Here is a 16,973-nt window from a genome sequence, read left to right as displayed (position 1 = left end):
CTAAGGTTTCACAACAAGAGCACAAAGTCAGGGCTGTCCATCAACCATCAGCATTTTTTCTAGAAAAAGGGCTGTGAAGTTCACTTTTTCTGGTTATTTCTACCTCATACCACTGTGGACGTCTGCAGCCCACTACCTGCTAAAACCCTGAGAATCTTCTCTGGGATCCTACCAACAGCATTTCTCAGTCACAAAGCCATTAGTGTTACAGAAAATGAACTCTGCCAAAGGAAGAGTCCTTGATCCCCCTCATCGGAGACCAACGTCTGCTCACTCATTCATTGTCTGACGCTTATGATCCTGGCTACCTCCTGTTCCGCTTACCCACAATCCTTTTTCTGTACTCTCCTTTGGCTAGACAGGCAGTGGAAAAGCCTACACGAAGGCACTCTTGTATTCATTACATCCCTCCACTGAGCTGTGCAGTATCAGTCTACTTTACTTGCTACAGTACCTTTAATTTTTACAGAGCTATACTTTGAGGAAAAGCACCTTTTATTCCATCCCTGATGACTCCTGCATAATAGTCTGTGCTCAGACACACTCATGGTAGCTTCATTTATTTTCCTGAGTAAGTCAAATCCTTAAGACAAGGCAGAACTGTCTCAGACTATCACTCATCCCAGATCGAAACCTGGATCTCAGTGGTGACAGCTACAGCAGGCAGTAAGAGCAATGAGCAGACAGAGCAGATGTATGTCTCCTAAGCCCGAGTGTGTGAGGTGGACCTCATCTCCCATCTCTCGAAAAGGTGATCACTTACCCATGGCTCTCACAAACAAACAATACTCAGCCTAACAAAATCAAGGATTATCATAGCCAGACTGGAACATAACTGGCTCAGGAACATCCTCCTGACTGGCACAAGGAGATAAATGTTTTTCACTGATTAAGCTACTGGATGTTCTACTACCTTCCAGAGACACAGGATGCTAAGATTAACAGATTAGCTCAGCACCCAGAGATGCTTTCAACATTTGGGAGTTCTACAGGTTTTCCAATGGCATTTCACCACAGCCTCTTCTGTGTTTAGTTTCATTCAGCTGTTCTTTGTCCGGGTGCTGGTTTCACAAAGCACTCTGAAAGCAGAGAAACTGCACAATATACTTCTGATGTAAGGCAGATACCAAGCTAAATTGTAAGAAAGCAGAGTCCAGACATCATCTGCAGGGCTAGCACAACATCTTTGGAAGCACAAGCATATAATGAAACCAGAGAAAGGAAACAGCAAAGATGGGATGTCTCCAAACAAGTTTCTAATCCATCTACGTGTGTGTGAACATTATTCCTGGTCAAAGCACCCCATACAGGTAGCTCTCCCCATGTCTATAGTCTCATACGCAGAACTACATTCCAAGAAATTCTATTTCTCAAAAATGTCCATTACCAAGGGAAAGGTTTTGCTGTTGGAAGCTACATTAGTATTTTAAGCTGCAAGTCCAGTTCACTTCCCTCTGGAGAAGATGGAAGGTAGAAGAACCTTGAATGACTGAATCAACTATTTCCTCAGAATCCCCAAGTAATAACAAAGGGATTAATAGTCCCTCTAACACTGATGTGGACATTGAGAAAATGCTTATTTTGTGTCTCCTGATGAAGTTAATTAGCATAATGACCTGTGACCTGTTCAGCATCTCACTGCTTTCCATCTCAGAATATAGTATCATGTGTAGTTAGTCATCTTCCTGATACCCTAAACCATTTCCACACCCCAGACTGTCTGTGACTGGCCTCCAACAGCAGCCAGTGCTCCTTATCCTAATGGTCAAGCAAGAGTCCACCAACAACTACAATTGTGTGGAAAAGGAAGATGTAAAACTACACTCTCTTATGTGCACAGTAAACAATGGCACTGTGCAATCTATTTTGCATGACGTAAGTATCTTATAGCCTATGCAAAATGCACAGACCAAAGCAAAGTAAAGCAAAGGTGTGTATTTTCATGTATAATCCTGTTTGCTTTCCATTCCATCATGCTGAAAAAGAAAATAGTGACTTGTGAGCTACTTACTCACTCCAACAGTGCAGGCTACGAGGCAGATGTTTCCCTGCTCTTTCCTTGCACATACAAATACTCTGTTTAATTTGCTCTTTTATCTTTCTCCCAGCTGAGCAGTTCTCATTAAACCCACTCTTTTCCCTCTGACTTTTTGGGGAAATACTACTTCCTCTGCATCTCTCCTGTCTGTGAGGATGGAGCCACACTTGTCAGTTATTCAGACTGGAATCACAGTACCTCAAGAGCACACAATGACTCCACTCCTAGCCATCTTTTGAATTTTATTGAAAGCACTCTTTCCTCCCCAGCTAACAAAGGAGGGTCTCATTTGTTACACCAGTGCACAGTAGAAGCACAGCAGAAGACAACTCTTTATTGCATCTGCCCAAAAGGGATTCTTATTCCATGGCTGAGGTAGAGCAGTAGTGGCCCCTTTCCATTAAGATCTTCAAGGCTTTCTGTGTTCTTTGCAGCTCTTCAGCTCCCAAGCAATAGAGCTGAAAGTGCTAACATAGCAGGAACATTCCAGTAGCTCCTAAGGAAGTGAAGAGTCTCCTCAGCCTTCTGCTCTTTTAATGGCTCTCTTAATATATCTGAGCAGCTGCTTCTCCCTTTTCCAGCTTTCTGGAGCTGTTACACAAAGCTCTGCTCCCAACCTCTACCCCCACTACTGCATCTGGATAACAGCTCACATAAAATTCCCACTTCCTTTCTGCTGACTTCTAGTTCTGGCTCTGTACCGTACATAAGCCTGCTTCTAACCAAACTACAATTTCAGCCTGTTTCTCAGTCATCTTCTTTCAGACACTCATATCTCTGCTCACATTCAACAAAGCTAAAGCACAGTTCCTAATCTTCTCAGTCAAACCATCCCTTCTATCTCCTTTCTCATCACAACAGAGAATGAATGTCACCACCTTTCTTGTCAAGTATGCCTGAAGCTTTGACCTTGTCATGCACATTGACCTCATTTTGAGGTCTAAATCTAGTACTAGACATCAAGTGCCTGGTGAAATTACAAATGGCAGGTGGAAACAAGCCAATAGTCCCCCATCTCCTCAAAGTTCCATTTCTCTTGAGCCACACATGTAGTAAGATATGTGGAGGTCCCCAACACAGAAAACCCCTTGACTGAATTCCTGAAGACATATTCCCAAATGATATATCACCCGTACAGATGTCAGCAGCCTAGTGCAAAGACAGAACATTTGTAAAGAGTTATCAAATCATAGAACACCTCTGGTTGGAAGGGACCTCAAAAGATGGTCTGGTTTAACTTGTCATGGGAAAGGAAGTCTAGAAGAGATTGTAACATCTTGAAAAAATAGGATGAGGTCCCTACCACATCCCTGGGGAAACTGTTGCCATTGGTAGTTCTCAATGTAAAAAATTTCTTACCTGAACCAAAATGAAGCCTCACTTGAAATGCCACAGAGATGGGGCCAGTTGCCACATAAGCAAGAAGGTTAGATTTAAGAAAACACTCAGACGCAAATGAACTTCCAAGACCATTTTGACTCCAGATACAAACACATCTCCACCACGCACTGGCTGAAACCTGTGTAGGAAAGGGTCAAGGAGCCACAACAAACAAGCTCCATGTTAGTCACAGCCAGGCAGGGCGAGGCTCAGAGAGGACTGCAGAGTTACTCCAAGGGCCCTGTCCGCACTAAGCCTGCACAGCAGTAGAAGCCCAGTGAGAAATAACCACCTGCCAGAACCTGAGGATATATGGGGACCTCCAGGAACACACATCACCTGTGCCTCATATTAAATGCCTCTGATTCAGCATTGAAAGCCTGGGGGCTTCAAGAAGTGTATACGACAAGGCAGGGGGGTTGTGGGGGAATGTGTATGGGCAGTTTTATATCACTATACAGAGTGAGATGAGGGGATGTTTGGAAGAGGTCAGGTGCAAGGATTTGGTCAGCAAGTGAAGCTGTGCCAATGCTTGAGCACAGAGTTAAAAAGGAAGCATGGAGCAGGGCATTTGTAGACAGAGCTTGTATGGGGAATGGTAGGCAAAATCTATCCACAGAGAGGCAAACGAAGAATAGGATCAGGACAGTGTTTGTGTGTGTGCAGGATGAGTGCAGGGTTCCTGCAGTGTGTGTGCAGGACAGTACTGCATTTTGTTTTATAGTATCATAGAATGGTTTGGGTTGGAAGAGACCTTAAAGATCCATTAGTTCCAACCTCCCTGCCATTGGCAGTGACCTGTTCCACTAAACCAGGTTGCTCAAAGCCCCATCCAGCCTGGCTTTAAACACTTCTAGGAATGGGGCAGACACAATTTCTCTGGGCAGTCTGTTCCAGTACCTCACCACCTTCACAGAAATTAGAAAAACTGGATTTCTTTTCAAATATCTAACCTAAACCTACTATCTTTCAGTTTGGAGTCATTTCCCCTTGTGCTATCTGTTATGGGTTAACACTGGCTAGATGTTAGTGCACTCATGAATATATGTTTTTTCTCTAACAACTCTTGTGGGATGTGATCAGGAACAGAGCAGAGTAGGCTTAAATCTTGAAAACAAAAAAAAAACTCACTAAAACTTTATTAATTACATAAGAACAGGGACAGAAATACTCTTAAACACACACAGAGACAGAAATAAAAACTTCTTAGAACATTTCTTCTCTTAGTTTCTACTTCTCCACCCATCACTCTTCACAGACCAACCCTTGGGTTTTAGATCAAACAATCACCACTCAAAAACAAACTAATCTTTAATTCAGCAAGGGAGAGAGGAGTCTCTCTCACACCACAGACTGTTCTTCAGAAAACACGGGTCCACCCCTTATGTGTTTCTATGTCACCCATAGCACTGCCCGGAGAAGTCTGCTAAGGTGACACTCTCTTTTTCCTATGTCTAGCGCTCTCACTGCTGTCTACAGGCTGAAAACTGCATACAGGGCTCTTTAAGGATACTTGCATGCCGAGCTCTCTCTTTTTCACTCAGGGGCCAGGGTTCCAGGAGCAGGTCTGCCCTGAGGGCAGAGGGTGCTACCTCACCTTCTCTCTCTTTTCTCTGCTCGCTCCACTCTTCCAAGTGCCAGTCACTGTAGCAAAAACAAGGGCAGCTGTATCTACCTAAAAATGCAGTTTATGTTCAAAAGAGACTCAAGTTCAGTCTATGGCTGACATTATGCAAGAAAAGTCCAGCTCCAAGGCTATTCCTCTCATTCTTCCATCGAGTTCTTTCCAATTATGCTTTATCATCTCGGTTCCAGGCCGCTTCCCTCTCTCCGAAAACTACCAGTCATGAGAATCAATGTCTAAGAAAAGTTTCTTTCTGCCAAGCAAGGGTTAACAGTTTCTTCTCGGCAAGGTGCAGGCTCAGGCACTCCCAGGCTCCGCAAACCCTCACGTGGCTGAGCAACTTCTCCCGGAGTTTGGGGGGAAGGAGGGGGTGAGCACACACAGAAGGCACTTCTACAGTTTTCTACCCCTCTATCCTGGACGAGACAGCTCAGTTCCAGTCCTGTCCCTTCTCTTCTCCCCCCCCCGGGGGCTCCGGCTTACCTGAGCCGACTACGTGTTTCTCCTCCCCCACCCAGCCTCGTGGCCAGGCGGGGAAAGGAGGCTAGAGACGTCTCTCTGCTGAAACCAGGATCTGAAAAGAGGCTAAGCCCCCCAGACTCCTGCTTTTAACTCTTTGTGTCCTCAGAGGCGTGTCTAAACCTCTGAGTGACCAACCCAGGTGCCAGCAGAAAAGCTGATCACTGATTGGACTGCCCACATCCCCCTGGAAAAATTCACCTCCCCCCCCCAACCACGACACTATCCCTTCCACACCCTGTAAAAGTCCCTCTCCAGCTCTCTTGTAGGCTCCCTTCAGTTACTAGACTGTGTTATGATGTCTCCCCCAGTCCTCCTCCAGGCTGAACAACCTCAACTCTCTCATCTTGTGTTCACAGAAAAGGTGTTCCAGCCCTCTGATGATCTTCATCACCTGGGACAAAGAGCAGGAATGACAGAAACAGCTTTGGACAATCCAGCAGCCTGTCACCAGGGTGGACAAAGGCACAGTATAACAATGACATGCAGAGGGCAAAGCCCAGTCATAAACAGATTCTGCCCAGTTATATCCTTTCCTCTGGCTTTGGCTATAATTCCATAGATACAAGCAGGCCTGAAGTCTTACTGAAGCATAACACTGCTGCAGATTAATAGAACAGGGAAGTAAGAGTACGGGTCTGAGGTGGACCTGGAACTACATGCAGTCTGGCAGAGCTGGGCAGCTCTGCCTGAACTGAACTGGTATAAAGGGATATAAGAAGGCATTACTTTAGAAGAATTATGCTTAAAAGGAAGTAAAGCTCTGCTGAAGATGTAAAGCTCATTAGCCAGTTACTGGTGTTAGGTGTGCCTTGATGGGATATTGAAACACCAGCACACATGGCAGACAAATCAATGTGAAAGATACAGCTATTCAGCACTCCATACCACAGAGACCAAAGTGCGGGGACTAAGCAGAAGATGGGGTAGAATAACTTACAAAAAGGTCTGGATGGGGCCCTGGAGTTTGTATCCTTTGTAGCCAACTCTTGGAAAAAAATGTACCGAGATAAATTAAAGTCTCTCAAGAGAGACAACTGCACAACAAATTAAATCCACAACTGACTTTGCCAATAGTGTCACTGGCATAATACATTAGGTCCTCCCTAATGACCAGTCATGCAAACCATGGAACCCTGAGCTCTCTGCACTGATGCAAAGAGAAAAATCCTATGCTAAACCAGCCACATCCTGTCCTGTTTCCTTCTTCTCAATCTCTCCTCTGAATATCAACTTTTCCTTTCTTTTCCTGACCATATTTTCCCTACTTTTCACATCTGCTCTCACCTTTCTGCTCCTTCTACAGTTCATTTATTATCTGTCTTTCTCCTCTTCCTCCCATGTTTTTTTCTTTGCCCCCAGATCTTAGTGAAGGACTGCCAAATCCCTGCTTCACTGGTGTAACCCAGCTGATTTACTTTCCTTAAAGCAGTGTCTGCTCTCATGTAAATTACCCTCCAAACCCAGCCTGTGAAATGGGCTTGTTCACTAAACTCTATGAATAGGAAAGTAGGCACAGCTGGCCTATTCATAATCAACATAAAAAATAGATTAGCACTTTACAGATTAAACATTATTGTTTCAATAGTTAACATAAATCAACTACACTTACAGGCCTAGCATTGCTGCTGCCACTGCAGGGTGACAAGTAGTGCAAAGGGAAGGGCTGACAGTCCAGGGTACAGTACGAAACAGCTTGAATGTGAGTTCTCCTCTAGCATCCCCAGTGTGTACTGCTAGAGGTTGTTACCGGGACAAAAGTGAGCTACAGAAACAAAGCTGGGGGATAATTTTGATTAATTCACATGCGTTTCCAAGCAATCTAGCAACCCATTACTTTAAAGCCAGAATTCAAATGCCTTTCTTCCTTCCCTTAGGCTGATATGGCTAAAAAATGGAGCAACAAAGTCAGCCTCTGAAATAGGAGCAGGACAGGAAGTTTCCAAATACTAACTGGTATGTAGCTCTGTTTCCTATAATTCAAAATATTTAGGCTTCTGTGGATGAAGATAAACAGTTTGGTGGATTCCAAACTATTGTAACTATCTGAAAAAGCCTTTCATTACAACCCAGGATTCACCTCACCAAAGAGAGGTCAAGTACCAAGATCCACTTCAGACATGTCCTGTGGAGAGCAAAGCCAGGAGAGAGTATCCCAGAGTGGTCAGGCTGCACTTTCTCCCTCATCAGGTACAAGACACTAAGTCACTGGAGACACTCAGTCCAACACATTGTAATCAGTGTGCCATGTGTAGCCATTAGAGAGATAAGGCCCACAGAACCATTCTGCTCCATACCTTTTCCATTCCTTCCTGCTCACTCACTGTCTCAAATGTTTATCTTGGAGCAGCCAATCTGTAATTCCTGAGCTGGTTTTAATGACTGCAAGGGACTGACAAAGGCCTTGGCCAGGATATCCCATTAAGAACCAGCCTCACACATCTTTCAAACAAAAAGGAAAAATAAAATAGAAGAGGAATACATTGGGTTATGGTCCAAAGGACAAAAGATGGACAGGAAGGGGTGGCATTGGCTTATACGTTTTCTTGGCAGACAGGGCAAAAACATTAGCAGTTTATAAAGGACAAGCTGGAAAAAGTTACATGGAAAGACTTCTTTACTATAACCCCTCTTAACAAGCGCTAGTCATTTTAATTGCTCTAGCCTCCTTCTAGGCTTTCTTGATAAATGGGAATAGCAGTTAATAGACCTGAACCAATCAGCTACATCCAATAAGGTGCTTGAGAAAATCAGCTTTGTTCTCCACGCACAACTGATACCACCTCAGTTTCATTCATTATCCAAGATGAGCTAACTAATGTAAATTTTCTACTAATAACTTGAAACTTGGAAGGATTGGTGCTGAAGAGCCTTTTCCAAGAACCTGCCAATTTTTTGAGATGCAGTAGTTATATGAGCTTTGTAAGGGAGAAACTTGCAGGTTTGCTTCAGCTGAGCTCTCCTGGCACAAGCAATAGGTCACGTGAATTTACTTCTCCAGTTGTCACAGTCAGCTTCAGAGGTTTGGCTCTGAACTACTCATCCTGTAAAACTAAATACTGCAAAGCTTACAGAAAATAAGTGCAAAATGTGCCTGACATTCACAAACGTAACATGAGAAAACTTCCTCAGGCTGGTCTGCCTGTAAGGAACAAACACACTGCTCACTAATGGTGCAAAGAATGTGGAGATACCTTAGATCCCAATTTTTTGCCGCAATCATCAAAACATAAAAGCATCTTTAGTGTGTCTTCCCATAAGGAGAATTTCCAATGCTCCTAGCAATATTTTCACAGGGAAGAAAACTTGTCGGTAGAGTTGAAGTTTTTTTTTACGGCTCAGCATCCTTCCATAGAATCAAGAGCTGCCTGTCAAACAGATCCCAGAAGTGCCAAAAAACAAAACCTATTAGATCACTGTATATCTTATAAATTCATAAAAATTCTATGTGACTATTCTCTGTGTTAGAAAAATACAGCTATGTCAAGGTCAGGCCCTGTAACTCCTTATTTCATCTTATGCCATTTGTTTCATCTACAAATAACTTATTTCCATAAGTTGCCTGACTCACTGCATCATGTTTTCATGTTTCTGATGGGTCAAGAGCCAAGTAACTGTGCAGATGTAAAATTCTGAAAGAAATTAGGAGATAATAACTAGGCAGCATCAAGTAAGACATTAAAAGATCAGTGGGAAGGCAGATGATGGGATTCTTCCCTCCCTCAGAAAAATTCAGGCATAGCAAACCCAGGCTGTGTCCAGATCAAAACATCAAGAATATTTCAGAGGGTATCAGCAGTGGGCTTTGAAAAAGAAGCCAGTCCCTCAACATAGCAGCTCAGTGTTTCTGCCCCTACATGGATCCTGCTGTGTCAGAAATGCCTTGCTGAGCAAAGGAAATACACATTTCAAAAAAGAAAGTCTCTATATGCAAGAATAAGGACTATTAATCCCAGCTGCAGACTGCAATTTCCAGTAATTGTTTGGAATTGGAAGAGTTACCCACATGCTGAAAAGTGTTTTCTGTCAATGGCTTGAGCATTGCTGTGCAGCACTCCACCACCTCTGCAGGATGTGGACACTGAATACAGCCTGACATAGCTGTCGTGTGTACCATCAGCCAAGATGTATTTGCTTCAGAGCAACACTTCAGGTGTAATCAAAACTCTGAGAAAACAATACTGAACACAGCTTACCATCTGCACAGAAACTGAACCAACAAATTCCATGCAGGTATATCATACTCCCCAGACACCTAAAGAATTTGTAAATTGAAGGCAAAAACGTCACTAAGCATCCAGTTCAGAACTATTCCTTAAGAGGCCATTGCCCATTGCACCTTTTGACCTGAAGTTTTTCTCCTCCTTACAGAAGGCCCTCCAAGCAATCCTTCTTTCTACTGTCCAACTTTCTATATTGTAAATCTTGCCAATTTGAAAGAAGTCAAAGGAGATTATCCTCTAATCTATACTCAAAACCTTCCCTCTCTTAGACTATGGGGCCTATAATATGCTGGAAGAGGCTGCTATGAGCAGAACCCAGCCAAACTCTCCCAGAAGCTCTGAGTGGAGAGAAAACCCATGGAAAGAGGCAGCACCCTCTTTGAAAGCCCCCCTGGCAGTAAGGACACCAGGTTGTCCTTGGCACAACAGTAAGGGTCAGTAACACTAGAGCTTGCATAGAGTGAGCAGGGACACAAGAAACAAAGCAAGGTTCACTACCTGAGCCACATAAAGCTCTCTGTTTGCTTTCTCCATCTGCCCTTGGAGCAGCAGTTCTGGACAGCTGCTGCCCACACAAGGGCTCGGTGTAGAGGCAGCCACACTGGGATCTGCCAGTGACTGGGGCCTCTTACCAGAGACAAGGCAGGCCAAGCACAGCAGAGGCTGCAGCAGCAGCAGGACCTGCACAAGCAGCCACTTGTGCCTTTCAGTTGAGTAATGCAGGACCATTTGTTCTGGGTGACATTAATACTATTCACCATCCATCTCAGACTCTTTAAATTACCTTTTTATGGCCAAAATCCTTTTCATAATTGATAAAAATCTCTTTTTTATTTCCCAAGTTATTGAAAGAAATGTGAAGGTTTTTTATTCGTCATTACAGTTTTAATAAAAATGTAGTTTTTACTGACGTCTGCTTGGAAGCCCTGCTGGGTGTACTGCGAGAGGCACAGAGTGGTGGGAGAAGGGCCATATCTTCCTGTCCCACCTTCCAGCCCCTAACACTGTCACAGGAATGGCCACCACAGCTCAGCCTCCAAGCTGGTAGGTAACAGAGGGTAATGCAGAATGAGGAGATTTCCTGTGACCAACAACAGCCATAGCAGGCAAAAGAGGCTCTTGCTGACCTAGATCTGGTTGCCCTGAGTCTGTTACTGATGAAATGCACAGTGATGGACTTCACAGACCACCCCAGCACAGCATTGCTGGAGATGGTGTTTTAGGACAGAACCAGGTTCACAAACTACAGGAGACCTGGGTGTTCAGCAAAGCCATTCTGCATCAGTTCACAGCCCCAAGCAACCACGAGAGGGACAGTGCACTGTGCCATACATCAGTGTTTTTGGGCAGACCATTCAACCACAGGGCTGTGCAACACTGGAGGAAGCAGGCACATGTTCCCAGCATCCTGGATGCGTTAGACAACACTGCCCACCTAAGAAAAGGCTTTCTGGAGCCATAACAGAACTTGCAGCAACCTTCATTATGAAATGAAAACCTGGCAATCTAGCACAGTAAATTAATCTTCTCTAGAGCACCATATGGAGCCAGCTACAGAAAGGGTCTCATACTATCTTGGGAATAACTTGGATGCTGTAGGACATGCAGTGTAATACCCAACAGCCTATTGCAGGCTTAGCTCCTCTCCCACAAGGCTGAGCATTACCTGAATCATTCTGCAGATCAGAAATAGGCATATGTTTCACCAGAGCTTAAAATGCTCACTGACAATTCCAGAAGACAGGGAATAAAGTCCATCCTTCTCCCTGTCACTGGCACAGCAAAGGCTGCCATACTATACCAACAATTCATACAGAAATAGGAGTAAAAAGAATTTTTTCTATTTCTGCTATTTCTCATACTCTCTTAATAGTATGAGGACAGGGAAGTCTCTTGCACTGGAGGTTAGCACCTTGCTGTGGTGTGGTCTCATTCTCTGTCTTTCCCATGGCAGTACACATGGGCATACAATTTTGGTTCCTCCTTGTCAAATGGCCATGCAGCATGACTGCAGATCACTGCAGTGACCATATTCCCAGATGTATATGGGTACATTTTGACAATAGATGAATAATATTTCATGTACCCAACCCAAAAAACACTTTGGGAACTTTGGGAGTGCCCTAGTTCCAATCAGGACAGAGTTAATGTTTTGCACTAGCCTGGAGGGGTGTGGCCAAGACCCTAAAGTTACTTGATACACTTCACTTTCTTCCTCTTCCAAGAAGGGGTTCCTCCCAATCTAGTTAAAATGGTGGACAGAACAGTCAGGTATTGTTTATTGTCAGGGTCTTTTCACATAAATTGTTTCTTTGTCTTATACCTTTCATTATTAATATTGTTGCTGTAATTGTTTTTTTTTTCTTATCTCATTGCTGTTTCCCAGTAAATTGTTCTGATCTCAACCCATGATCTTGCCTTCTGTGCCTCCAGCTGGTTTTTGCTGGAGTACTAAATTGCAGAATACCACTCATAAGCCAAGACAGAGAGCAATTTAAAGTATTGCCTAGAAATAGAACAAACCTTCCCAAACAATGTTAGAATGATAATATAATAGCAAACCTTTACTTGGAAACCTTCAGGTACACAATATGGCAAAAAGCACATATGGTACAGTAATTACACAGTTTTTGTAAGGTTAGTTGACTAGTACACCTATTAAATATTGTCTAATTAGAAAAGAAGTTGGTTAGGTAATTTTTCCCTGGGTACTGCCCCATTGGAATTGGTCCCATTGGATAGAGAGGGGCTTCTCTATCCCACTTCTTGTTGTGTCGCCTAAGATTCTGGTTGGAAAACAAAACATGCTTATTGGTGGTCCTCTTCTTAAGTAAGACTAAGAGTATTCCAGGAATGTGTTAGAAGGTTAGCTTATTGTTCTAAAATGTAAGGGGAAAAAGTAGGAAAAGTACTAGGTGCTACAGTCATCTATTAGCAATCTACAAGGCTACAAATCTACGAAAAATATATAAAAAGCTAAAAATTTTTAGGCATCATTTTCCCCTTTAGAGACTTGATAAAAATTTTATATTGTCTAGTCTCTACCACTTACATTTGACAAAGGGCAGCATTCTTCATAGCCATGGTTTTGCTGCAAAGACAATTAGTTCTCAGACAAGGAGTATCTGTTTCTTACCTGCACAACACTGGGCTGTGCCAGGTACAACAGCAGGAATCCAAGGCTGAGCCCTCCAAACATCACTGTGGAAATGCATCCTCCTTCACAAATCACAGCACAGGAGGTTCCTCTACAACATGTGCTTTGTTTATAAATCACAGTCAAACCATTGATGTATCCTGCCCTGCTCAATCAACAAGCTCCTTTACTGTATGGCTGCAGGAGGTTTCTTGCAAATGGCAAAATAGTGCTTGAACAACCTGTAAAAGCTGCAATTAACTGTGGATGAAAAGGATGGTCTCCTTGGAGTTGCTGGGTAATCAAGCAATTAGAAACTACTTCCCATTACCTGCATTTCCACAAAGCAGAGCTAGAATGACATCCTTCCAAATTACTATCTTTCCATCTGTTTAAGCCCTTTACATGATTTGGATTCAGCAGAGAAGCCTTGACATCTGAGCTCTCCCCAGCCTTTCTCCCATCCTTGAACAAAGCAAGCATTGTAAGCAGAACTTTCAGTCACTGGTGTGTTCTCCCTATGGAGCCTGTTTTGCCTCAGCCTTCCCCAGAGCACAGCAAACTCACCAGCAATGGCATAAGTATGTATGTACATATGGATACCTGCAGTCAGGATTTCTTGGGATCCCTCATTTGGTAACATCTGAGTCTGCTCAGCTTCAACCATTTCTACTCCTCTGCAACAGTGTCAGCAACTGTTAGATGTGAAGGTCAGTCAAGAGCCAAGGAGAGACACTCCCACAGGTAGTTACAGGCTTTACACCAGCCCATCACCCCCCAAGCAAAGACAGCCTGGACACAGAGCACCTGGGCAGCCGCCCTACACAAGCACCCCACCAACTTGGGAAAGACACTGCTTGGGACCACACTGCCCTCAGCTGGGAACTTTATCCTTGCCCAAATCCCAAACCAAACAACCTCATACCAGAGACAGGAGCAATGATACAGAACCTGCCCAACAGGAACCTGCCAGAAAGAAGCAGGAACTGGGATATTTCTGAAAGGAAAGAGTGACAGATGGGGAAGAAGGGAGTGTCTCCCACCAATGAAAATTACCTCCAACCTGATTCAAGGCCTGGGTAGAGTATGGACTACACAAACATATCAAGAGCGAGAATAAGAAGTCTAAGGGAAAAGGTCAGTAAGTTGATGAAAAAATGCCAGTGTAAGGATGGGCTGGAAGGTGATGAGCAATAGGCTGTGAAAAGTGACATCCTGATGTACACAGAAGTAATAGAGTGGTGCTGAGTGGCTAGAGCTGGCCTATTGAGATGTGCAGTACGAAGAGGTTTTTTGGGATAGAAAGAGGTAAAAGTGTGTGTTGGTGTAGAGAGTACACAGTGAAGCAAGGAGATGTCACAGTATCTAAACTGTGACAGCACTGTGCAGCAGCACAGAAATGAGACCCATATTAGGGAACGCACTCAACAGTAATGGAGCCAGGCAACATAAAGGCACAAAGGATATTTGAAAGACCAGGGCTGTAAAAGCTGACAAGTCCTTCTGCAACCACTCTATCCTACGACAAGGAATGCTGTGAAGGGCCCTTAATCAGAACAGAGTGGCATCACTTCCCCAATATCCCTGTATCCCACAGTTACATGACAGTCCTTTCCAACAAATGTGCCAGAGGGAGGAAATATCCCTAATTTCAGTGCTGTCAAAATTTTTTCCATCTTTTCTGGTTTCTAAGCACAAAGATTTTGTGCTTTTAAGGTGCACTCACTCTGAAAGTTTTATTTTCCAGAGCTCCTCATCAGTCTTTCTCCCTAAATGTGTGGTGTCCACATTTAACCAGAAGTTGCCTGGTTCTGGTCTGCATGCACTTTGTTGAGTTAGAGCACTTAGCCAAACCAGCTGTCTCTCCCTGTGTTAATTATTAGTTCATTAATAGAACATTAATAGTTCTTCAGAGAAAGAACATATTTGACTTGCTTTCATCTTCCACGCTTGGGACCTTTTCACTTTCAGAACCTTGTTCAAGCAAGGAAGATAAAAACAGAGTTAGGAGAGACACTTTCATTCATATCTTAACACCCATTCTTAGGAACACAGTCCCAACTGCTCCAAGGAATACACCCAGAACAAGCCCAACCTGCAGGATCAACACTGTCTCCCCAAAACATCTTGCTCTGTGATCTCACTAGTGATTGTTTCCAGGAGTTATTACAAAGATTTCTTTGTGCACCTCTCCCACTGCTACTACTTGTGTTACTCTGTGAATCCCACCCTGCCCACTTCAACCTCTTGCATATAACACTCAAGAGAATGATCATCTCCCACCATCTCTCATCCAAATCACTGTGGCTGAGATTAGAAAGCCAGCATTTGCTCCCTACTGATTATTTTTATACCAATGTTCCTTGATAGGTACACAAACTAGCCCTGGACTTAAGATAGGGTTGGACAGGACAACCCACTAGTCAGCATATATGATGCTTCTCCTTCTGTATCAAATCAGCACACATGCCATTTGCCTTTACATCAGAGCCACATGCTGCTGCTCCCAGTACCCAGCACCAAGGCCACGATGCTGGCCTAAAACGGGCAACCCCTTCCCATCAGCAAGGTATCAGATAAGTTTGTGTGGGGACAACACAGTCATGTTGAACTGCCATAAATCCACCTCACAAATGCTCTGTCTGCTCAAACATGTGTCCTGTTGGTCTCCATTTGGTCTCCATTTAAGCCAGTTTTCCCACAAAACATTCGTCAAGTATCCAAGCCCATGATAAGATTCACAGGAGTAGGTCACATCACAAGACTATTTCTAATTGACTGAAAATATAATGCTTCTGTACATGAAATTGGCTTTTTTTTGATCTTCCTGCCCTTTTGCAAGCTCTTGCCTAATTTGTTAGCTTGTCACATTCCTCCCTAGGTATCTCTATATTTCCAGTTGCTCTTTCTCCCATTTGTTCTGCACTGATCCAAGCTGTATGTAATAACTCATCTGAAGTGCCCAGCTCTTGGGCCTGATGGGAGAACTGGAAGTCTTACCACGGAATTCGAGAGCAGCAGGACTAGGCGCAGGCATCCTGACAAGGTTTCCTCATTGCCATTTTTTCTTCTATTTGAATTGATCTGCAAGTTCCCAGGTGTGATGCTGGCCCCAGGAGGGAAAATTTCAGGATCCCTCTCTACACTATTCTCTACCCTGATACTCCACCTTGCCACTCTGCCACCAATATTTCAGCCAAGTATATCATATTTAAAATATACTGAGGTTCTAGCTACACTGGAATTAAATTTGGTCCTGAAGCAACCTTATTAAACCCTCTAGGCTGCAGCAATGACCTTTCTGGTTTTAAATATCTTGATTTGGTACCTTGTAACTATTAATACAGGCATTCACATCAGCTTTTAATACTGCCCAGTTTTACAAGGTCCTTTATTTTTATACACGTTATTCTCTTCATTTATCTCTCTCATCATTGCTCTCTTTTGCTTGTTACCATTTCCTTTCCATCACTTTCTTCCCATTTCTACCTTTTTTTACCCTCCCTCCCTCTGTAACTTTAAAATTAAATATTGCCCAGCACTGCCCATATGAAGGAAGTGAGTGCTATGAGGTAAGGTTGCTGTGGAGACTGTATTCAAGCTGCTTCACTGGGAATCAATGAGGCACGGAGTGCTCATCTAGCTCCCAAGAAGCATAAAGAAATCAGGGATTATCAGTGGCAGCTGAACACACACTTGAGAGAAAAGGTCCCACCTCCAAGCACCAGCTTCAGCCTTTAAGAGACACCGCACAAACTGTGCCAGAGGTGGCTACTGTGGTAATTTAATGTGGGTTAACTTTGGGGTTGCTTTCCACAGCTCCTGTGGAAAGGGAGATTGCCACATGGAAACCCATGGAGGCAGAGGCCTGCAGGGAACATTCAGGCTGCTCTACTCCATCTATCCACTGAGCTATGAAACACAGCTGGTACCAGCCATGCCACAAGGATGGAATGCTGATAGAGGGAGCATGTTGTAGACTAGGGGCTGCCATTAAACTGTAGGGAAATCTTAATAGTCATTGCTAGCTAGACAATATGTAGATCCTAAAAA

At 43.7% G+C, this 16,973-nt stretch overlaps 1 protein-coding gene across 5 annotated transcripts in view; it reads right to left on the bottom strand.

The window, feature by feature from the left end:
* The window catches only part of ADCK1 (aarF domain containing kinase 1), a 75,676-nt gene that overhangs the window by 28,968 nt on the left and 29,735 nt on the right, over positions 1–16,973 (bottom strand). The gene's annotated exons all lie outside the window — the stretch shown is intronic.

This window comes from Prinia subflava, chromosome 5 (genome assembly GCF_021018805.1).
Source record: "Prinia subflava isolate CZ2003 ecotype Zambia chromosome 5, Cam_Psub_1.2, whole genome shotgun sequence".
NCBI lineage: Eukaryota > Metazoa > Chordata > Aves > Passeriformes > Cisticolidae > Prinia > Prinia subflava.
Note: the sequence above shows the minus strand (reverse complement) of the source record. Positions and strands in the feature narration are given on the sequence as shown.